General features: G+C 39.5%; 1 long non-coding RNA gene across 4 annotated transcripts in view; it reads right to left on the bottom strand.

Moving 5' to 3' along the window:
• LOC121863224 overlaps nucleotides 1-25,935 on the bottom strand; it is a 72,276-nt gene that overhangs the window by 19,718 nt on the left and 26,623 nt on the right. Inside the window, exons 2-3 of one of the 4 annotated variants that reach the window (XR_006088358.1) lie at nucleotides 15,192-15,289; nucleotides 12,304-14,722 (exon numbers count right to left, since the gene is read on the bottom strand). This is a non-coding gene — a long non-coding RNA (uncharacterized LOC121863224). The remainder of the gene's footprint in view (nucleotides 1-12,303; nucleotides 14,723-15,191; nucleotides 15,290-25,935) is intronic. The other 3 variants (XR_006088359.1, XR_006088360.1, XR_006088361.1) reach the window with 3 other exon arrangements.

The following is a 25,935-nucleotide window of genomic DNA, read 5'->3' as shown; positions in this document are numbered from 1 at the left end:
CATTTAGGGAGGAAGACCAGGTGGGGAAGGCATAGGTGAGCTTGGGAAGTATGAATGTTGTGTAAACACTGAGGAGCTCGTGTGCAGGAACTCCGAGGGACTTGAGTCGGCGTAGGAGGTGGAGACGGAAACTGGAGGATTTGATAACTTCACTGACGTGTGGTTTCCAATTTAGTTTGTTGTCTATGGTGACGCCGAGGAGCTTCGTGGAATCTACAACCTGGCGTGTGTTCGGACCTAGGTAGAGTAGGGACAATGTCGGAGGAGAGGTTGATGCATAACCATGGTCTTGGTATGGTTGATGGGTGACATGAAGCTGTTGCGGCCCAGTTTTGGAGACTGTTCAATAAATCCTGAAGGGTTGGGTATAGTTGGGGAGCAGAATTGTTGACGCTGATCCCAATGGTGGAGTCGTCGACATTTCCAGCGAGCAGGGGTTTCTCTTAGGGCATCATTGATGAGCACAAGAAGCAGAGTGGTCCCATCTTGGTGCCTTTGGGGACGCCACAGGTGAGTGACTGAAAGGTGGAGACAGCCCCTCGGAAGCGTACAGCTTGGCGTCGGTCACTGAGGAAGTCTGTAAGCCATGGTATGAGACTTCTCCAAAGCCCGAGGTCAATAGCTTTGTTTATGATTATATTGTGGTCGACTAGGTCGAACGCTTTAGTGAAATCAATGAAGGCGACAGCTACAGACGTTTTTCGTTTCTCGAGATGGCGGTATATGTAATCGAGAAAGCTGACAAGACAGTGAGTGGTGGAGGAAGTTTTTATGTTGCCAAATTGCTGAGGGTCTACGACTCCTGTAATATCAGCATAAGCCCAGTCAAACACAAAACTTTCACAGATTAGGCTGGGTATTGGGGTGATTGCAATAGGTCGTAGCTGATTTAAGGATTGTGGGCTGGTTGACTTGGGCACTGGTGATACATAAGAGGTCTTCCAGTCAGCTGGGCATCTGGCTTGACTGAGAGAAGCATTGATGATGGAGCAGAGGGGTTTAGCAAGCTCCGGGGAGAACTCCTTGAATAGTTTCATTGGTAAGTCAAGGGGGGTGGTAGAGCGTTTTAATTTTAGTTTGTCCAGGCGTTTTGCTACGTCAAATTCTTCTACTAAGTCAGTGGGAAGGGGGGCTGGTAGGTAAGCAGGGAGAGTGGTTGTGTCGAGCCGTGGGAGCGTCTGGAATATAGTAGCGAAATGGTTATTTGTTTGCTCAGCTGCGTCAACATTAGTGAGATGGCTAAGGAAGGGGAGGGGGTGTGTCATATTGTTTAGTCCACAGAGTTCTTTAAGCTTACCATACCATTGACTGATGTTGGTCTGCTTCAGGTGTTGTAATTTGGTTGGGTAGTGGGACTTCTTTGCAGTGCGTATTTCGCGGATGACTCTGTTGCGAAGTGACAGAAGTCAGCTGGGTGAGATCTGACGGACTTCTCGGGGAAGAAGTGGTGGTGAGCTTCGGTGGTGGTGTTGGTATAATTTATCCATTTGGTTTCCACGTCATCCACGCTGAGTACTTCAGTCCAGGGATAGTGAACTATCCACTGTCCAAAGAGGCGTACTGCAGAGTCAGTAATCGGCCTGTAGGTCTTGATGTAGGGTCTCTGTACTTGAGTGGGAGTGGCAGCAGGGGACCAGAGCACTGATAAGTGTGTGCTACACCCTACAGGAGGCAGTGGTTGAGGAGGTTGGTACTGGTCCGCTAAGTCAGTTAAGATAAGGTCAAGGGTGTTTTGACCGTGTGTGGGGAAGCTCACAACTTGTGATAGTGATAGCTGGTCCTGGATATCAGTGGTGTCAATTTCATTTAAATCCCCACATAATACTAACTTGGCACATGGGTACCTAACTCTGAGGTGGTCTGAGGTGGTGATGAGATGATTGATAAGAGTGTCTCTGGTGGGTGATCGAGGCGGATGGTATGCCACACAGATAATGATGGAGGCAGTGTTGCGTGGGTGTGCCCGCAGCACGACACGTACCCATAATGCTTCCACATCTGCTGGGACTTGAACATCCAGGCGTGACGGGCGTAGGTCATCTTGACAGAAGAGGGCAACGCCCCCTCCGCGTCTTTGTGGACGAAGGTGATGAAAGAGTTGATATCCCTCAATGTGACACGTTTCAGGTACAATTTGCCAGGTCTCACATATGGCAACCACGCGCGCGGCGGTTGACCTGACTGTAGTTGCCAGCTCGTCGAACTTGTTAGCTAGGGAAGTGACGTTGGATAGCAGTAAAGACGGGAGATCATACCATATCCGTGGAACTTCAGTGTGGTGGTATGGTCTGTCAGGGGTGGGTTTCTCCGGTTTCCTAGTGGAGGTTACGGTTCTAATGGGCTTATGTGCATGACGGCCTTGTCTACGGCTCCGCGCGTGGAATATTTTCAGTGACTTGAGTAGCGCGATAACACTCCCATCAGGATAACCGTTCCCACGCTTTAGATGATACAGAGGGCGTCGGGAGTAAGTGATTGGTGGCCATCGGTTGAAATCTGTTGTGGGCGGACGGAAGTGTTTGTCACTGGCGGCACTTTGAGGGACACTGACACTGGTAGACATCTGTTAATGTTTGTCAGTTGTAAAGACCGTGGACTTTGTCCTCGGTGCTTGGGGTCGCCGACACAGTTTTCACGATATATGTAAACACCGCGGTGGTCCTTGTCACTGGCACTTTAAAGTTGACCGATAAAGTGCCCACTGTCTGACTTTTCCTTGGGGTGCACTATCGAGCACTGTATGGTAATCACTTATTGCACTGATGGCTAGAATGTTTTGCCGAGAAAGTTCCTTAAGTGCACTATAGGAACACTGCTCCGTAATCATTCGTTCACTAATCACTAGAATGTTTTGCTGAATCGATCCTGGTGTAGTAAGGCTGTGTGTGTGTGTGTGTGTGTGTGTGTGTGTGTGTGTGTGTGTGTGTGTGTGTGTGTGTGTGTGTGTGTGTGTGTGTGTGTGTGTGTGTGTGTGTGTGTGTGTGTGTGTGTGTGTGTGTGTGTGTGTGTGTGTGTGTGTGTGTGTGTGTGTGTGTGTGTGTGTGTGTGTGTGTGTGTGTGTGTGTGTGTGTGTGTGTGTGTGTGTGTGTGTGTGTGTGTGTGTGTGTGTGTGTGTGTGTGTGTGTGTGTGTGTGTGTGTGTGTGTGTGTGTGTGTGTGTGTGTGTGTGTGTGTGTGTGTGTGTGTGTGTGTGTGTGTGTGTGTGTGTGTGTGTGTGTGTGTGTGTGTGTGTGTGTGTGTGTGTGTGTGTGTTTGTTTTTGTCTCTCTTTCTCTCTATTTCTCTAACTGTCCATTCCTTGTATCTTTTATCTTTACCCTTCTCTCTATTTTTCCCTTTCCCCATTTCTCCCTTTCTCTCCGTTTTCCATCCGTCTCTTTCTCCTCTCTCTCTCTCTCTCTCTCTCTCTCTCTCTCTCTCTCTCTGTAAACAACGCCTCTAAGTATTGCCTAAACAGACAAAACAATACAAACACCCTAACTTTCTCTGTACCCAGGACCCATAATTCTTACCGCTCAAACAAATCAACACAGATACGTGAAAGCAACCCAACAACAACAACACTCACAACCAACCTCGTCTTCCCCAGTTTGACGAGTTGTGTTTGGGGTGAAGGTAGGTTGGGGGGGGGTCAGGAGTGTGTGTGGGTAGGGTCAGACGTGCGGGTAGAGGTGTAGGAAGTGGATGGGGTTAGAAGGCCAGGGTGGGGTTGGGGCAGTGGGTGTGGGTGGGGTTGGTGGTTGGGGGTCAGGAGTGTGGGTAGGGGTTGGGTGGTCAGGAGTGTAAGTAGGGAGGACGGGGGGAAGGGATGATGGGGAGGAGAGAGAAAAGAAGACAAGAAAAGCGGCTTTAAGTGAAACCTTTTAAGAGTCGACGGCTGGGTAGTCAACTTGAGCTCACATCACATGTTGACTTAGTATATCACAGGAATAGTAAATGACCTTAAGGAGAAGGTGTCTGAAGTAATTGTTATTTCTTCTGCCATTGTTGCTTTATTCTCGTCTTTCATCTAATCTTTATCACCATTATATTTTTCTCTCCTTCGTCACTGACTTGCACTTTTGTTAAATAAATAAATAAAATTTTCGCATACCTGATTTCGACTCATATTATTCATTACATTTATCAGCTCCAGTGATTAAAATAACCGGTAGAGTTAACTAGAAGAATCGAGCCTCTAATGGTTAAAATTGAAAGATCATTTGGTCATTTGGGTCAAGAGAACCAAATGACCCTTAGTGAGGTCATTCAATACACCACAGTGGAGTCAAAGAAATTACTCTAGTCATACCAAGTAGTTGCAATAAACGCAAGGTTAATTAGCCAGTTCAGGTGGCTATTAAAGTTTCTGCAACAAAAAGGCACCACTGGTTTGGAAGCCAATTAGGTTGTGTAGTGAATAGCTTTTGAGTTCGAGTCCATTTAGTGTACAGAGCTAAATGTGTGAGTAAAGGTGACCTGGTGATGTACAATGATAAGCCTTTACTCCACCCTCCAGGATATGTACAGTACAAAAAGAAATCCTGTGGAAGAATCTTAGTTCCCTTGAGTGACAGACAGCGAAGTTTAGAGGTAAGAGTCTGATTCACCCAAAGTTGTCTCTTTGTGTACACTTCCATTTTCGATGTTGGGAAAGTCAGTCACTTAGTAATATGTAAGGTAGGGGTTATATTTTCCTCATTGTGTGGTTGTTCTTGATCATTTTTCATTCACCCTTTACTAGAGATCATCAGCGTAACATCATTAGAGGTTATCAATAGTGACTGACGGATCCAGGTGGCAGAGGGGAGAGCTGGTGGGGGGGATGCCTTACTAGCTCACAATATTACTAATATATGTATACAAAAACCACAAGTGTGAATACCTGAGCAGAAATATAAACAGAGAATTTGATGGTTGTGAGGTGATAGGTAGAGAAAATCTAATAGACATAGAGAGTTAGTTAAGGTGATTGACTGAATGGTATAGTGGCTGTTAGGTGAGTGAAAAGTCGTGGTTAGGATGTGTCTATCTCCCAAGTTAAAGGTGAAGTTATCATGGCGTAAAAAACATGACAATTATTCATAGCGTTGAGTTTTCCCCTCTCTCTATCCCCCTCTGCTTCCTTCCTTTCATCCTTCCTTCCTTTCCTCTTCCATTCCCTTCCTCCCTCCTCATCTTCCTTTTTTTCCTATTTCCTTTTCCCCTTCCTCTTTTCCCCTTTTCCCTTTCCTCCTCCCTTTCTTATTTTTTGTCCTCTCCTCCCTCCTCTTCCCTTTCCACTCCATCCTCCCTCCTCCACTCCACCTTCCCTCCTCCACCCACCTTCCCTCCCTCCACCCACCTTCCTTCCTCCTCCACCCTCCTTCCTCCACCCACCTTCCTTCCCTCCCTCCACCTACCTTCCTTCCCTCCCTCCACCCACCTTCCTCCCCTCCACCCACCTTCCCTCCCTCCACCCACCTTCCTTCCCTCCACCTCTTCCTCCAACTTAAAAACACAAAATACCAAACCTTCAGATCAAATACCCAAAAAGTCTTCTCTGCCACAACACTAAACCTTTGAGGAGAAAGTGCACAAGATACTTCAAAAGTGGACAAGAAAAATAAAAAGTTGTGCCCTCGTCAAAAAAAAAAGACCTGCCCCAAGCCTTCCAACGCGAGTAAAATGATAATATGTTGTAAAGTTCACCTACAGTAATTGTATTTGAGACCATTTTACAATTTTTTTTATATAATACACAAAATATCATTATGGTTTTGGGTATGTGTGATGTTTATTTGTCTTATGAGCTTTAACACGGGAGACAGACAGACAGACAGACAGACAGACGGACGGACAGAGAGCGTGTGTGTAAGGATTGAGGCCCATACTCCCCACACACACACACACACACACACACACACATTACGTGGACACATATAAATAAGAGCTACAGGTGTCGAGTACATCCTTCAAGTCTTCTGAGTTTATTACCATCTGTCAGGTCACGAGTCTTCAGGTAAGGTTAGGTGGGGTGAGGTGGGGCAAGAGAGTGTGTTAGGGTAGGTTTAGTTAGCGCTAGTGTGTTGAACCTCTGTAGGTATGACATATCAAGTTCAGACCTCAAGGAAACTACCAACTCTTCTTATTTAAATTTTTTGACAGTGATGATAAATGTTTCTCAAAAGCCAAACAGCCCATTTAGGATAATACGGATAAAGGTCACTGAACTATAAGCTTTGTTACACAAGAAGACAATATTGTTGGTATTATACTTAACCTCTTTCATTTCCTCAACTAAAATCTGGTACCCATCCACAACTGGGTCGACTGAGGATGCCCCGGGCGTGAACCAGTGATCCCTTAAGACAGAAAGAGATTGTTTGCGTGAGGTTTCTAGTTTTTGCCACATTACAATCTCTAATATAATGTTTACACGATATTTACCACGTCAGGATTCACGCTGGTCTTATTAGTCCACAGAGAAATATTCAGTGTCACTTCCTCTTTAATTATGTGTTTTATGTAACACAGTGACGTTGTCTCTCTCTCTCTCTCTCTCTCTCTCTCTCTACACAGTGGTGAGGGACTTCCAGTACACACTCTCCTGACGTGATATTTATAGCCTCCTCCTCGATAAGCGGCGGCCAGGTCGTAAAAGGTCTTTAGTAAGATTTATTATGGAATTAGATACACTGGAGTAAATCAACACCAGCCGTTTATCTCTACTAGCATTCTGTCCTAAAGGTCACTGGTTCGATTCCCGGGACACCACGACCGCCCTGGGAATATTTACCCAAGTTTGCAGTTGAGGAAACGAAGGTGGTCGAGTGTAGTGCCGGCCAACATATTTTCTCGTGTACTAAAATAAAAAGTCTTAGTCTACAGTGTGTTCTATCCCTTAAGGCATTATAATATACGCTGTCACTCTTAGCCGTATAGGTTAACGTTGTAAACCCCTGGAAGCTCGACACAGGTAACAGGCCAGGTAGAGACAGGTTGGATGGATTGGATAGATAAATGGATTGTGGATAAAGATGGATAATAGGGGATAGATAGTGGATACGGATGTTTAAGATGGATAGAGGAGAGGATAGAAGTTATGAATAGAGAAAATTATAGATAAAAGACAACACAGGAAGAACAAAACTAGGAAAATGAAAATAAAATAGTGTAGGCGAACCATCAGATTTCAGCCATGGGGGATGATGGAGGGAGGGCCTAGGGTGGGTTAGGGTGGGCCGTAGGGTGGGTTAGGATGGGGTAGGAGGGATTAAAGGAAGTGTCAGATGGATCAGTGACGAATGGTTTTGAAAATGGACGGAATGAATAAAAAAAAAAAGATGGTTGGTGGCGGAAAAAATAATAGATATTGAACAGATAAAAAAAATATATAAAAGTAATGAAAATATATTGTTTTTTTTCAGGATTCTTCGCCTTTTTTGGTATTTTGTTAGGAAGGAATTGGTGAATGAAAGAGAGGAAGGAACAAAGGGAGGAGGGAGAATAGGGAAGGAATGAGCGAGGAAGAACAATGAGTATAAAACAAAAGAGAAGGAAGGCGTGGAGAAGAGTTAAGGAAAACAGCAAGGACGGAAGGAAGGAAGGAAGGGAAGAGAGAGGAGGAAACAGAGAAAAGATTAAATACAAAAAAAGAAGAAATACAGGAGAGAGATATAAACAAAAATCAAAATACAATTAAATAAGTTGAGAGACAAACAAAAACACACCAACCTATAGAGTATAGACAGCGGAGATCAACAAACAATTGATAAAAATAAAATAAATAAATGTATACAAACGTTCATTACGATCAAAAGAAAAGAATAACAAACACGACTTATGTTTACAAAGAAAAAAAAATCCTTACCTAAAAAAAATAGAAAACAGGAATAGATAGACACATATTTACGCATTTAAATTTTTGGGAGTTTATTTTCTATCCTATCTCCCTCCCCGTTCCTCCCTCCTTCCTCCCCCTTCTTCCCTCCCCCTCCCTTCCTCCTCCCCTTCCTCACGAGCCAAAAATAATTACTGCAGGTCCTCTCACACTTTACACTGAACGACACACACCCATTAAAAAATAACGAACTAAACTAAACTCAGCGCACTGTGGAAACGCCGTTGTATTTGTATTAAGATGTGATAACACTGAACAAGGAGGTTAATATTGTACAGTAAATAACGAGTAGAATTACACATCTCGTATCAGGGTATTGGTGGAGTGGTTGAGTTCACACACACACACACACACACACACACACACACACGACATATTTACCTAGCGCCAATATAAAGTATAGATAACCTTTGTAGGCAAATGAAGCTGCATTATCGAATTTACGACACGAATGAACCCATACAAAGGCTTTCACGGTGTATGCGTGCCATGTGGTTTAATATATAGTTATAATATATGTTATAAAATGGGGTGATTAATTATATTACTGAAACATGTGTTAATATGAACTAAAAATGGTGGACCAATAAGATTCATGAACCAACATAACGAACCAATAAGATCTATTTACTATTATAATGGATCACTAAGATCTATGGACCATCATAATGGACTAACACAATGGACCAATAAGATTTATGGACCATTATAATGGACCAGAACGATCAGTGGACCAACATAATGGACAAATAGGATCCATGTGCCAACATAATAGTCCAATAAGATGTATGGATCAACATAATGGGCCAACAAGATCTGTGGACCAACTTAATGGACCAATAAGATCTATGGACCAACATGATGGGCCAATTAGAACTATAGATTAATATAATGGACCACTAAGATCTATGGACCAACATTATACAAATTTCTATCTCTCTAAAAAGTGGGAACACATTAACTCTTGTTCACTCACCTCGGCAAAACATATCTGCAGCCTATATTCCATTAAATCATTTATATAATACCTGTAAGAGTTCATGAAATATGTTTATATAAAACTCATGGGCGAAGTTTGTTCAACGAGTGTAGTGTAGCAGAGCATCTATTATAGACACCCATCCAATTAAAAAAGAAAACGTCATAGTCGAGGGCCGTTTTTCTTTTCTTTTTGCAATAATATAAACAAACCCTTCTCAAGTGGCAGCAAAGACTAGATTGGAAATAAATGAGAAGTTGATTATATTTCTCATTCAACTAAAAAAATAAAAAATACAAAGTGACATATATATAATTACAGTGATATTACAGTTGTCTTAATATGACTTAACAATATTGAGTAGCAATATGCAACAATACCACCCGTTTGTAATTTGCGATTCAATCTGTTCCCTTCCTACCTCACTTGGGGATTTCTTTAACCTGGATATGTATCTAAATATTCAAAGGACTTCGACCATGGAATTGTATGTAAATTTGAATACAAAGAGCGGAATGAATTAATGTGAATAAATCAGTAAATTATGACTGTGGATAGAATTATGTATATGAATAATAATAATAATATTTCAATTTTAATTATGAATGAAAATACAAAGTTTACGTGACTTAACATGTATAAATGAATAATAATACGGTTATACATATAAGAAGAGGATACATTGAACCATGAAAACTAAGGTAGGGCCTGAGTTTGAATACGAGTATGAATATTGAAATGCATGTAAACTAGATGACACACAGTTAAGGTACCAAGACACGCTGGAGGGAGCCTCTCTCAACGGTGTGATCACTGATTGAACGAAACTTAACTTAACTCTGGCTAAAACTAACCTAACAGTCGTTCCTAACCTAACTTAACTTAACTCGGGCTAAGCCTAACATAACTTATCCTTCCCTAACTTAACCTATATTATCTTCAACCTAACCTAACCTAACTAATCTAAGCAAACCCTGACTAACCTAACCTAACTTTTCCCTGCCAAAGCTAATCTAAATTAACTTAACCAACCTTACCCAGTCTAACCTAACTCTGCCTAATGCAACCGAATGTAACTTTTAACCTTGACTTATGTAACATAATCTAACCTAACCCTTCTTCATGTAACCCAATCTAAAATCTAACCAACTCTAATCCAATCATCCCTAACACCTCACCTAAACCTAACCTAACCTCCCACCCTCCACACTTCACCCTTCACCCTGTCTCTCCACCCTTCCATTATTCCCCTCACCATTATAAGGACAGATTCACCCTTTATCCACTCCTACCATGTCACAAATTATTCACCTGTAGAACACCCATTTTTTCTACACTCATTTTTTCCACACCCTTTTCACACCCTCTTCACTCCCTCTTCACTCCCTAAAGCTTACGGAAACAAAAGAAAAAATCCTGACTTTTCTGTACTTTTTTCCTGTTTTATTTCCTCTGTTTTTTTGGGGGGAAGGATAATATAAACTAGGACTATTGTTTTGTTTTTCTTTAAATGAGATAGATTATAGTCTATTGTTTGTTATTATTAGGTATAATTAACATAGGGTTTTGTTTGAAGATGTTATTAATCAATGCCAAGGAAATTCACGTAAGGAATATTCACTCACTCGGAACACATGTACTGTAATTCTCACTTTTCCCTTTCTCATATTCCTTCGTCACACACATATTAATCTCTCTCTCTCTCTCTCTCTCTCTCTCTCTCTCTCTCTCTCCTGCCCACAGTATATCTCCTTTTCACTGAACGACAGATCCCCCCTCCTTCTACCTTGTCTCTTACTTCACCTGCGTACTTGGTGTTATTCTATTTTGTTTCAAATCTAGCCAAACCTGACCTAATCTAATCTAAGTTAAACTGACCTAACTTGATCCAGCCTAATTTAACCTAAAGTAATCTTACCGAATTAATCAAACCTACCCTACCCTACCCTACCCTACCCTGGTGAGGGTTCCACATCTAACGGACCTAAAAACATAAGAACATAAGAAAATAAGGAGTCTGCAATAGGCCGGTTGGCCTGTGCAACTCCTGTCGAGAGTTACCACTCTCTATCATCCATGAATCTATCTAGCCTCCTTTTGAAACTTTCGGGTTCGCACTTACTACAAAGTTGCTAAGCTTGTTCCACTCGTCCAACCTATTTGTGAACCAGTTTCTTCCTATCTCCCTCCTAAACCACTTATCCAACTTGAATCCGTTGCTCCGAGTCCTATCCTGCTCGGATATTATAAGAACTTTATCTATATCCCTTTATTGATTCCTTTCACTTAAATACTTTTCTATCATACCTCCCGCTCGTCTTTCTAGGGAATGCAAGTTAAGTTTCTTTAACCTTCCTGATATGGAAGGTTTCTCAGTCGGAATCATTTTTTTATTCTTCGCTGCACACTCTAGTGAATTTATATCCATTCTATAATAGGGGCACCAGAACTGGACCGCATAATCGAGGTGCGGCCTGACTAGCGCAAGATATAGTTGCAATAAGACCTCTGCACTCTTGTTACCACTTCTAGATATAAAACCCAATACTCTGTTTGCCTCATTTCGAACATTAACGCACTGTTTCTAGGCCGTAGGTCCGGGCTTAAATACCCTAGGTCTCTTTCACAATCGACTTCTCTAGGTTGATGTTGTTAAGGCTGTATACATTATAAGTATTTGTTCATCCAATATTAAGTACGCTGCACTTGCTGGTGTTGAATTTCATTTGCATTTTCAGACCACCCTGCAGTTTATTGGTCCTCCTGTAATGCATTTGCATCCTGCCCTGAATTAATTTGCCGCCCTATTTTGGTGTCATCCGCAAACTTGCTTATGTCACTGCTGATCCCAGTATCTAAATCGTTTATGTAGATTATGAACAAGAGTGGGCCTAGTACTGACTAGGGGCCCCACTGGTTACACGGCCACTCAGATTTAACACATCTACGCTGACCCTCTGCGTTCTATCGGTGAGCCATGATTTTACCAATTTAAAACTTTCCCTCGATACCATGAGGCCTTAATTTTCTCCAGAAGCCTCTGATGCGGTACTCTGTCAAATGCTTGCTAGTCTAAGTAAATAACATCGTAATTTTCGTCATTATCTACTACCTCGAAGACTTTCCTAAAAACGTTAGCAGATTTGTTAGACAAGATTTTCCTTTGTAAACCCATGTTGAGAGTCGTAGATTAATTTGCTTTTCTCTGATGCGATCGGATGCTATCTGCTATAATTGATTCAAGAAATTTCCCCACTACTGACGTCAAACTGATCGGCCGGTAATTTGACGCTGATGCTCTTTCCCTTTTTGAATATGGGTACTACATTTGCCTGTTTCCACAACTCTGGCACAACTCCAGTGTTGTAGTCCATTAAATAGAGGTTTCACTGTACATATAATTATTAAATAAATTATAAGTTAATATTTTTATCTAGGTTAAATAGTTAATTAAGTTAGTGTTACCTGTTGATGTGTTGTCTTCTGTTGTTTTCATTCGACGTCTTCCAGCAAGTTGTCGTCATTCTTGTTTTCTTCATTACGTATGCAACTATTGTCTTCTCTTATATATAACACGGTAATTAAATCGTCTTCTTCACCTTTGCACACAAGGCATTAATCCGGGCATTTTCTTGTCATTTAAGAAACAAAAAGTCTGTGGCTGATTTTCTCACTACAATGGTTTGGCAGAGTGGTAAGTCATGTGGTAGTGTATGTTTATTTATACCACAATAATGAATAGTCGACACACATCTTAGCGTTCAGTGATTCATAGTTCTGACTCGTTTCGTGAAGTTGGATGATTGATATTTTATAATTTTAATCCACCTGTGCACACACTTCAGTCACTTTCAACCGTACACTGATTTTGCCCAGGTAACACACTCCTGTTTTACCTGTCGGCCTAGGCATTGTCCCTCACACTTCAGCTCACTTCAGATTTCGATATATATTATTTACAGTTGTCTTCTTGACATACACTCACTAGACCTGAGCGAATCACACTGTCTATAATTTAATAATAAGTGTTACTTCCATTGCTCTCTTATTAACTCTTGACCTCTGCTGAAGTCATTATTGTTTGATGTTAATAGTTTATGGGTCACAGCTAAAAATATCTCCTGATTTTATGCCCTTCGTCAGGTGACCCAGGCTGACCTAGCGTCTCCCAGTAACTCTCACGTGATCTCTGGGTGGGCCACAGGCTGCCTCCCTCCACCTCTCCACATGGCCCTGATGGAGAAGAAGTAGCAGAGGCAGAGACCACCAATCACCACCACCGCCACCACCACCAGCAGGATCATTGAGAGTAACACCATCATCGGTGAATCCTTCCCTTCCAGGATTGATGATTCCCGGAGAGTGAACTACAGGAGAATCATCCTCAGCGTCGAGCAATTCTACGCTGATGGACAGGACCACATCCTTACATGAGTGAGAGACAGTACAGCCATCCTCAGTCTTGTGTAATAACATGGGATATCAGGCGAGACACGGCCATCAGGGGGAGTGAGTGAGCAGAGGTGTGAAGTTGCACAGGTGTTCGACTCAACAGTGTACTGACAGGTATGACAGCTGTACCCCCACACCTGCAGCACGTGATCATCAATTAACCTACTTCTCACATGTGGTTCATATATTAACCGAGGGGACACCCATGCCTTTGTGGAGGTAGTTTATGCCACGTCTGCTATATTGACATCACATAAACCGGGACATCAAACGTTGAGATTCTCGTTGAATATTTAGTAGCGAAAATCTGCCTGATGGTGTACATAAAGTTCACACCCTGGAGAACGTTCCTCTTGTGCTGTGTTCTTCATGCTACATCACCACAACATAACACATCGTACATCGCATCACCGTCAGCACTGTAACACCTGCGCCTACGAGATTTAATCTTCATTTTAACTCGTTAATTAACAAGTACAAGGTAAATGTTTCTTATACATTCAGTCTGACCAGAAAGTTTTTTTTTTTTGTTACGCGTCGTCTCAAAAGGTAGAGTTTATCTGTATGTTCAGGTTATCATTATAAAGGTGGCTATGTCATCTGCACTACCTCGGATACAGGACTCGAGCAGTGCATGAAACTGAACTGAACACGTGTTCAGTCCTTGTTGCGGATTTTTCTTTTCCATAACAGAAGGATTTATCACGCTTGGTTTTTAAAAGTTATTGTGTAATGCATGAAATGGGGTTTTAAACATGCATAAATACTTTGATTGTTGAAGTACTGAGATACATCACAGCAACGATTAAAAAACACTGGACATGTTCCGTCACTATCTACCTTCCAGCCTTGACAAAGATTATAAAATGCTGCCGATTTTTCTCTTAATAGATTCAAGTTGTCAAAGTGATTGGTTGCATTAATAAATTTCCATCTACCTTAGTGAATGTCAAACCATAAAATGTGTATCAAATTATTAGTATTTCAGAGAGAGTTTTAGAATTATGGCTGAATTATTGCAGTTTAAGCCATAATCTGTTGTTTGTACACTTTGGAAGATGATTAAGTAACTGTTTATATAGATACATATATTATCAGATGTTATTCCTGTTCAATCTTGACTGTTTTATTTTCCTTTCACAATGAATAACATCACACCTGAAGTAACCTCATTATCCAGGTATACCTTTAATTAATCATCATCATCACCAAACACATATCTTATCACGTTCATTTTCTACAAGTTCTTTTCATTCTAGTATGATTTTTTTTATTCCAGTCCACAGCAGTCAGAGTTTTTCAATGAATGCAGAAGTTAAAGGGAAAATCTCTGCATTTCTACTCGATTTGACTTTGTTTTCGTTGTCATTAGTAGTGATGTCCTGTGAAGTCACCTCGATGTCCAAGTTCTGTGCTATGTTCTCCTCAGCTGCTGGAAATAATAAAACAAGAGAAGGTAAGTTACTTGATGCTACTTTAGGTATAATGTACATAGATCTTTATTAATGATACGAAGGGTTAATTATGCACGAGAGTTTGAGGGATTTTGTTCTTTATGGTGGCTGTGGTATCGCTTACGACAAAGTGAACCTAACCTAACCTAACCTAATCTAATCTAACCTAATCTAACCTAACCTAACCTAACCTAACCTAATCTAACCTAACCTACAGACAGGGAAAAATAATACTTATCTACAAACATAATTAAGATATTATATAAAAAAACAAAACAGGTAAAATTAAAGTTAGAAACTATACTATATTTTACTGGAATATAAACAACTTACATAAATGTTAACAAAGAAAGTACAAAAACCAATAACATTAATGACGACATTTTCCTTAACTTTTTCAGATCAGTAAAAAACAACAGAGAAAACTATTAAGTGACGTCAACTTACTTTAAAAAAATAAGGAAGAATTGAACTACTGGTTGAGTGAAATAGAGCGGTTTTATCATCATAAGTTGAGTGGGATAGTACTTTCTTGCCTCAAAGGTCTGAAACAACAGGAATAATTGTTAAAGTTAGATTGTTTTGTTCTGACTGAGAATGACGACACATACATACATACATACATACATACACACACGCAGGTTCACAATTATGTATATGTGTAAAAACATATGCATATATGTATGTGATCTAATACGCTGCACACCTGAATAAATGTATACTTAAATCCACTCACAAACACACATACATATACAAACATACACACACACACATAGAAAAATATACACAAACACGCATATACCAACCTACACACATACTGACCCTCATAGACACATAGACACACACACACACACACACACACACACACACTCTCTCTCCAGCGTTCAAGGACACACACTAGACAACAACCTGTCACCGTTTACGACACTCCGTCAAACACCGGTGATGGAGACAACAGAATTAAGTCACCCGATAACTTTATTGTATGACAGGAGGACCGAAAGGGTTTATGGGGTCTCTCTCTCTCTCTCTCTCTCTCTCTCTCTCTCTCTCTTAATCAACGAACGTATAATCTAGCAACAAAGAAGAATATAGTAAAGCTAGACACGACCGTCCACCATAATAAAATGTATTAAATATTTTCCATTTTATTTAACTGGACAGGGGTCAGTGTTCAAAGGTCTCTGGCAATACTAATTTTTTACGCCTCAACTTCTTTTACATTTATGCACATTTGGGGACGACTCTTGTTTAAAGTTGCCCTCTGATAACACCAAAGGCGAATAGTGTTTGTTGCTGGTACAGAGGTCAAAGGTCACAGATTAAAACATACTTTTTTGCTTGTTACAGAAGATTGTTCTGGTTATTATGGCTTTTGGTGCGGTGGGGGGGGGAGGGGGGGGGCTGAGGACAGGTGGTAAGACAGGGGTAATGAGGGATTATGACGGTAGTGGGGGATAAGACGGATTAGGACAGAAGGAGAGACTAAGAGGGAGGAGGAAACAGGGAAGGAGGGTGAAATGACCAGGTGTCAGTGGGTGAGGGACAGACGTGTTGTTTACATATGGGACGTGCGACACTAAAGTGACTTATAATTCTGTACACCTCAGTTTAATTATCTGTATATTTCACGTTAGTTGTATTTGTGGAGGATATATGTCCATCACTTTATATATATAGCGGTCATATCTTATTTTGCTGTTGGTAATTGATAGTGTAAGAACCGAACTGCTTTTATGTGAGGTGTTGGAGTAGTTACCGTATGCCAGGTGTTGTGGTGGTGAGTTGAGTGCTAATCACATGACACACACACACGCTGGGTAGACCTCGGCAAGAACACACACACACACGCACACGCTGGGTAGACCTCGGCAAGAACACACACACACACGCACACGCTGGGTAGACCTCGGCAAGAACACACACACACGCTGGAGTAGACCTCGCTTAAGAACACACACACACACGCACACGCTGGGTAGACACTCGCTTGGGGTACACACACACACACACGCACCGCTGTGGAGCCTCAGCAGAACACACACACACACACACGCTGGGTAGAGAGCTCGGCAAGAACACACACACACACACGCACACACACGCTGGGTAGACCTCGGCAAGAACACACACACACACACACACATCATAATACACAAGACTTCTGTATTTCCTGAATCAATAGTTTTTTTTTTATACAACAAAGCCTTTCCCTATTTATTCAGGGATGAGCAAGTGACCAAGCTTCATATCCCTTCTGCAGCGCCGAGAGAGGAGATTCATGAATTTTCAGATTTCAGTTTAATAATAAAGCTGTGATGTAACAGTTCTCTCGTTTGTATTCTTTGTGTGTGTGTGTGTCTGTCTGTCTGTCTGTATATGTGTACGTCTGTATGTATATGTGTCTGTCTGTCTGTCTGCTTCATTTACACGTGTTTTATTCATGTCCTTTATTTGTTTTATGTCTGTTTTGTTTGTTTATTTGTTTTATTTCTGTTGTTTATGATCATTTATGTTTCTGTTCACCTATTTTATTCATATGTTAATTATTTGTTGTATTTATTACCTGCTTTATCTCTCTTTGTTCTATACAAATCTCTTGAACGAGACAATTTGCAACAGAAACAGGGATTGTCGCAAGAGACGCGAGTTCACTAAAACATAAAATAGAATCAAATATACATGCAAACATTTGACGCCAAATAGCCAATTACATTTGTGTCATTTAAAAAGGGAATTCAATTTATTTTTACCCCCTTGTCATGAAACCTTTGTTGTTATTCTTAGGATAAATTTTCCTTTTTTTTTTCTTCTTTTTCTTTACATTTAGAAGTATTTAATGGCGTGGGGAAAAATAAGTGCCGAAGTATTTTTGTCTATTTACGTTTTTTTTTCTTTACAAATCATTCTGCTAAAAAACATTTATCGTAGGTTTTATTTGGGTTTAGCTAATTATATGTACACTCTAATTTCTTGCCCACCCTGGTTAGAGTTGAAGCCAGCGGCCTCTCTGAACGACGGCTCACCGTGACAATACACAAATGAACACAACACAATAAATCATGGAAGTTGTATTTATGGTTAATTCACCTGTTATTTAGTGCTGTGTGTATATTTGACATCAACTGTGTATATACGAGATTATAGATGATAAGTGAAGGATAGAGCAAGATAACACAATTTAACTTAAATAAACACAGTTAAACTTAATTCTCCTGAAAATAAAAAGAATCAACTATTTCAGTGAACTGTGGCGACTCTTGGGTAAAATTCTGCAGGTGATGTTATTAATTACACCCTTGAAGCAACAACGTCACTTTACCACCAGTATTTCTCTTAAAACAACTAAAATAAGATTATACATTGATAATACAACAAACAAAACTCATCATTTTCACGTCAGGTCTTACCATGTGAAGCGTCAGCACCTACAGTAATGCTCCTCTTGAATGCTCTACTGTGATGGTTATGCTCCAGTAGCCACAGTATCAGTAAAATAGTATCTTACAATATCCATAATTATATGTTTGTTTTTTCACGTCTAATTATTTTCTTTTTTTTGGGGTCTGGTCTTAGCCCCTTGAGTACGATGTCCTAGGTACGATGACTTTACCCTTTGAGTACGATGACATGATCCCTAGAGTATGATGACTTTACCCCTTGAGTACGATGACATGATCCCTAGAGTACGATGACTTTATCCCTTGAGTATGATGACATGATCCCTAGAGTACGATGACTTTACCCCTTGAGTACGATTTTAATTCTTTAAATACAATGCCTTAATCACTTGATCTTGAGAATGATGTCTTAACCCATTGAATAGAATGACTCTGTATGGTATTGGCGTCAGGGGGATTAACGCATTGTACCTTGAGTCTTAATTCATTGTACTCAAGATCTTAAGTCATTATATTCAAATACTGTATTCCTCGTACTCAAGGGCTTAAGTTATCGTATTCAAAGGATTAATTCATCGTACTCAAGGGGGTTAAGTCACTGTACTCAAAATAAATTAAACTCTTTACCCTGTACCAGTTTCATGATACAATATCCTCAAAACTAAACTTATTTATTTCCCTTTCTTGTTTAACAATGGAAGAACGTATATACAAACAGACTGGTAATTTGAACCAGTAAAGTACTCAAGACAGATGCAGGTATACTAGACTACAGAGGACAATCAAAGGTACATAGACAGTATGGGTGTGACTTGTCTCTCTCTCTAACACAAATATACCCGGAGTGTGAGCAACAGAGACTGAAATACTCTGTCTATATTTCGGTTTTTTTTTCTCATTTTCTTCTCTCATTTTATATCCATTTCTCTCTCTCTCTCTCTCTCTCTCTCTCTCTCTCTCTCTCTCTCTCTCTCTCTCAGTCAACGGCATCATTTTCATTTTAGTGTAAACAATATTAAATACAGTCAGTGAGCAACAACTAATCAAAATGTCATATTTATCTCAACATATCTAAGAATTAATTTCATTTCAGTTGTATCAGTAAATGAATAAATGATAGTTTTTCTTAGCTCCGTTTGTTAGCTCTGTGAACTATTTTTTTTAGACTGACTAATTAGCTAAGTAACTCCAACACTGAGAGAGATGTTTTCCTTGTCCATTTCCGTGACGCTGCCAGGCATACGAGTATTTCAATCGCAACAGTGAATTAATTAATTTTTGGTTTCAACTTCAAACTACTCGTATCACAAAGGAATTACTGTACATAATTATAGATTAATGTAATATGTTTATTTTAGTTATAGGTGAGGACATTATTTTTTTTGAGCAGTACGATATGTTTTACAGTTTATATATAACCATCTACTGTACCTCAATCTCGGTAGGCTCGATAGTATCAGTGAAAATATAAGAGGAGGAGTGTGTGTCCATGTATGGGTCTGTGCCGCTCTCTATCACTCATACCAAACCCTTGTCCACTTATGCAGACCCAAAGAGAAACCTGTTGACAATCCCATTCTTATTAGTAACTTGTACACCTTGTATCCCCACCTTTTCCCAATACCTGTTGACAGCAAAGGCACTACTCTCTCTCTCTCTCTCTCTCTCTCTCTCTCTCTCTCTCTCTCTCTCTCTCTCTCTCTCTCTATGTCTCTCTCTCTCTCGCTCTTTCATCCCACTCGTCTAGATAAAACCCGCAGAGGAAAAAAAAAACTCATATCTCAATTAAATGTCTTTCAGTGTCCCCAGATCGAAAGAAAACAATAATGAACAAATCTTAAATCAAACTTTTGTTCCTTATTGACTCGTAAGTCTTGGCTGATTACTCTTTTATATCAGGAAATACGACACATTTTCTTTTTTTCACCTCATATTGAAATTCCGTGTTTTTTTTAAGATATATTTTTGGTGGTGGTTTAAGTTTATATCTTTGTTTCCTTTATTCGAAATACCTCCATCAGATTGTGGTTTAAGGTTATTGTATTCTAAGGGTTAAGCCATCGTACTCGAGGGATTAAGTCATTGTACTCAAGGGGTTTAAAAATGTCTTAATCAATGGGCTAATTCATTGTATTTAAGGGGGTTAACGTCTTATTAAAGTTCATAACGAGCTGGATATATAGACTTTAATTACTTCTTCATTATGGGTAAGGTGATATACTGTCATACAGGTGAAATTAGCAGGTAATGAAGACACTGCGACCATACGTAGGGAGGTTCATTATTCTTTTAGAGTGCCAAGCTTGTCAGTGTATAATGAGTGCAATGATGACTTTCGAACAGAGAATCCTCTATTTAACGGACTATACGAGGAGGAAAGTCCGTCATCTCAAGGGTCCGTTAGATGTAAAACCTTCATCTCACGAACTATATAGAGATGAATGTCCGTTATATCAAGGGTCCGTTAGATGTAAAATCTTCATCTCACGAACTATATAGAGATGAATGTCCGTTATATCAAGGGTCCGTTAGATGTAAAATCTCCTTCTTACGGACTATATGGAGAGAGAAGTCCGCTAAATAGTTTTAGTACTATACGCAATATGCATTAGACAATATCAATAACGGTCTTCTTTCACCACCTGTAATTACCTTGTTACCTTACCTGGTGGTCAGTAACCCTACCTGGCTGTTAGACTGTCACTGGGAAAGGACACACCTGTGTTGTATGTGAACAATTTATTCGAAAATGTCAAATCAAACAGAAAGAGAGAGTGTGTTTCTGTGTGTGTGTGTGTGTGTGTTTGTGTGTGTGTGTGTGTGCATAATATACAATTTTTCATCTGATTAAATATGAAAACCCAACGAACTGTTTTACAAAATAAGGATTTGTTTTTTCTTCTATCGCTGTAACTATATGGAAATTAGTTCATATAAGACAATATTAACTATATTTCATTTAAGATGGTTTTCGCCATCTTATTATAAACAAATTGAATAAAAATTAGTAGGCTAGGTTAGGTTAGGTTACGTTACGTTACATTGGATTAAACTAATACTGAAGCTACTTATTTAGAACTTGTATTTGTGTATCTAAATAAGCCTAATCGTCCCTGTGAGATAAAAAGCTACACGTAAATTAAAAAAAAACGCATTCCATTTATTTAATAATTTTCACTATAATTAATTACAGAATGAGCGTCGAGCTTTGTGTGTTCCGTGCTGATGTGTTTAAGAAAGTCAAAACTATTTACTCAGGTTGTACGTGAATCGTGTTCTCTTGTTGGTTAAAGGCAGGAAAATACATCGTAGATAAAACAATAAAAAATCAGATTAAAAATAACACGAAAAGTTGGTTGACTACAAGTAGATTTTCTGAGAAGGAATAAGTCTACGTCAGAGGGGGAGGCATCGGCTGGTCTCGGAGAAGGTTTTAATGTTCTCCTTCTTTACGTATAACAAGAGAGTAAACATCTACACAAGGTTCATTTTCCTCTAATAACTTTAAGGTTATAGTTAGAGACGTTTAGAGACGTGTTGACTACTATTATTAGGGAGAAAATCTTTACGGTGTGACTGAGACACGTGTGTGTGTGTGTGTGTGTGTGTGTGTGTGTGTGTGCGCTGCCCTCACCCTAGATCCCAAGTTAACATATTGATCAAGCGTTAATGATTCCGTCTAGCTGAAGATGTAAGGATGCATAATAACTGGCTGAGGTACGCTATTAGCTGCCCGGGGTATTATTGGTAGGGGGAGGGGGGTAAGATCGACCCCCCCCCCCCCAGTAAGGCCGTCCCTCTTGGAAGGATAGATATAGTACAGAACCATCCCCTAGGCCTCCCGCACCTCCCTACCAAATATCAGCTCTGTATCTTCAAAGCTGGCGAAGTGCACAAGGAACATACAACGATACAGACAGACAGAATGTATATAATTATGAAAAGCTGGCAGCCAAAATTGAGTCGAAATTATCGTGTAATTATATTGGTTTAGTTGACTTCACTTGTGGATTGGTTTTGGTGTGTGTGTGTGTGTGTGTCTGTGTGTGCATGCGTGCGTGAGTGTGCGTGGATGTGTGTGTGTGTTAGGAAAACGTCCGTAGTGTGTCTATAGACGGAAACAACTCAATCTCCTGGTGCTTCCTTTAAACATTCGGCCACAACCTCTTAATCACAGTTATGGGAGGAAGAGAAATTAACGTACGAGCTTTGGTGAATATTTTATTTTATTTATCTTCATTTATTTATTTATTTATTTATTCTCCTATTTATGTATATATTTTCTGTCTCTGTCTCTTTCTCACACACACACACACACACACACACACACACGTCGTTCGTACATCAGCAAGATCTCTACAAAAACGCACATGTTTTCGTCTCACTTGGAAAACACTTCTCGTTACCGCCTGAGCTGTGTGTGTTGAGGAACTTTGTGTGACGTCTTGTGGTCTCTCTCATGACTAATAAGCCTTTGAAGAGCCTTGACCTCCTTGGCAGCCAATATATCCGTAGAGACAGGAGAGGAAGTGTGTTAGGGTGGTGTTATAACATGGTGTGGTAAGGTGGTGTGTTAGGGTGGTGTTATAACATGGTGTGTCAAGGTGATGTGTTAGGGTGGTGTTAAAACATGGTGTGGTAAGGTGGTGTGTTAGGGTGGTGTTATAACATGGTGTGGTAAGGTGATGTGTTAGGGTGGTGTTAAAACATGGTGTGGTAAGGTGGTGTGTTAGGGTGGTGTTATAACATGGTGTGGTAAGGTGGTGTGTTAGGGTGGTGTTATAACATGGTGTGGTCATACACAACAGCACACTACAGTATACATTGCGTAAGAAAATACAAGAACGTATTTCTGAGATGTTTATTTTCATTAATAGCTCCTTTCATCTCTCCTCACCTTTCCTCACTTTCCTCACTTCACTCAACTGCCCTCGCCTCCTGTTATTGTTAAGTCAGCTATCAAGTCTCAGTAAATGGATTCACAAAGGTTCTCAAGATGAATATTCTAAGCAACAAGATGTAACAATGTATATTATTTCCTGACCCACATAAAAATCACAAACGTCTTCCAGTATTACTAACCAATTTACTCCGAGAGACAACTTTAAGTAGAGGTCACCAGAACCACTTAAGTGATAAAATTACATTACAGGAACCTTTGGGAGAGAACTTTTATCTACTCAAGAGTAATTATGGTGCTAATTTTAGACTACCCCTTATATTTTCGTGTTTTCGCTGGTCAGAAAATTAGATATGATACATCTTCAGTTTTTCTTACGAATCTTTGTGAATGAAGATGAGGTTTTCAGAAAATTTTATGTTATTTTCTCTCTTCCGTGGTGGTCGACTTGGTGTAAACATAAATAACTCACTTTCTGAATGACTGAAGAATTAAAAATCAAATGAGTCATCGTAATTCCTCTAAGACTCGACTTAATGAATTTGATAAACGCTACTTTAAGAATCTCAGCTCAGTAATCTTAACTGAAATTAGAGAGAGGAGTTAAGAGATTAAGCTCGAGAATAACACCAGACTATTCTCGGTTGTGTGGCAATAACTGAAGGTGTAACATGAAATAAATAACATAAAAAAAATCACAGCGAATTTCTCCGATCATTAAAATAAATTTTGAAATTCAAAGATATTCCTCGATAGATGAAATATTTCCAAGCAAATCTTAATGCGGATCCCAGCGGGTTTGTGTAACACCCACAAGGACCGCTCATGACACACCATTAAGCGCACTAAAAGCCCTCATTTGAAATTCAGGGATCAGTTCGTGAAGATTTTTTTCCATTTTCTTTCATCCTTTTGCAGAATAGAAAATTAGTTATGGGAAAAAGATGGAAAAAACAGTTTTATTTATGCACAAATTTATTCTAATCATTCATGTAAAATGTTGATAAGTGTATATATATATATATATATATATATATATATATATATATATATATATATATATATATATATATATATATATATATATATATATATATATATATATATATATATATATATAAATATATATATTAAAAACTCTAAATACCGGACTCTTAAATACCGATCATTCCAAATAAGGGACTAATTTTTATCTTGTTTTGCCCATTATCTGTAGAGTAGTAGTTCTTCATGGCCAGTACAGTATCCCACCATCTCAGTCACCCCTCGGTGTCCGGTCCAACTTAGTTAACGACACACAGATGTAGGTAGCTACCAAACAGGGAGGTACTACCGCCCGGGAAGATATTGGAAGCATAATGTGTTGTCTAATGGTAGACCCTGCTGCCATATGGCATCACGAAAATTGTGACCAAGTCCCAGGTTGCTGATCTGACTTTCTGCCTCATTTACACACAATTGCAGGGTCTCAATTGTTTCTCTTACCATTGGGAACACAACATACATACTGTATATTGTTTCTCATTATTGATCTTTTTTTCATTTTTTTATTTCTTTTATTAATATTATTATTATTATTATTATTATTATTATTATTATTATTATTACTATTATTATTATTATTATTATTATTATTATTATTATTATTATTATTATTATTATTATTATTATTATTATTATTATTATTATTATTATTATTATTATTATTATTATTATTATTACTACTATTACTATTATTTATTATTATTATTATTATTATTATTATTATTATTATTATTATTATTATTATTATTATTATTATTATTATTATTATTATTATTATTATTATTATTATTATTATTATTTTTATTATTATTATCATCATCATTACATTTTCGCCCCCCAGACCCCGATGTGGGTCAGTGACCTGTGCCCGGGTGGGGCTAATCCCCGTAAAAAAAAGAAAAAAGTTTTAACTTTAAAAAATATGAAATCATTTTTATTTACTCTACATACTCTCTCTCTCTCTCTCTCTCTCTCTCTCTCTCTCTCTCTCTCTCTCTCTCTCTCTCTCTCTCTCTCTCTCTCTCTCTCTCTCTCTCTCTCTCTCTCTCTCTCTCTCTCTTTCTCGTATCCTTTAACCATGACTGCCCATAAACTCTCTCCTTCACCATCCACCTGCCCATTAGTCTCCATTATAATCTACCTGGCTGTACCCTCTTCACACACACACACACACACACACACACACACACACACACACACACACACACGGGGGAAGACAGGAATATACTACCCACGGATTACATAACTGTGTAGCGAATATTACTGCCAACAGACCACATTTTTGGAGTACAGAAACAGAAGTTTTGAGAACTGGTGTAATAAACATATTATAGAATTTGCCAGAAGGGTTGATGAGACATGAACACTGCCCCAGAACTGACTGATGTGTAGCGCAGTGGAAATAGATTATCAGTAACTCGATATGGGTGGCGCGGATGGTTGTGTTGAATTTATGGGTGACAGCATAAGTGTAAGTGATGGAATAAAAAAAGAATATTAGTAGTAGTAGTAGTAGTAGTAGTAGTAGTAGTAGTAGTAGTAGTAGTAGTAGTAGTAGTGTGTGTGTGTGTGTGTGTGTGTGTGTGTGTCAGCCTACGTTACTCGCATATGCAACAGCTTCACATCAAAAGGTACAACGAAATGAAAAACAGAATACACTACCCCAGTTCTTCACCCCCCACTCCCTCCATCTCTCTACCTCCCTCCACTAACACACAACACTCCCTCCACCCCTCCACCTCCCTCCACTAACACACAACACTCCCTCCACCCCTCCACCTCCCTCCACTAACACACAACACTCCCTCCATTCCCTCCATGGAAACTATTCACCCAAGCATTAATA

The sequence above is a fragment of the Homarus americanus genome, unplaced genomic scaffold (genome assembly GCF_018991925.1).
Source record: "Homarus americanus isolate GMGI-L3 unplaced genomic scaffold, GMGI_Hamer_2.0 scaffold46197, whole genome shotgun sequence".
In the NCBI taxonomy this organism is placed as follows: Eukaryota; Metazoa; Arthropoda; class Malacostraca; order Decapoda; family Nephropidae; genus Homarus; species Homarus americanus.
Note: the sequence above shows the minus strand (reverse complement) of the source record. Positions and strands in the feature narration are given on the sequence as shown.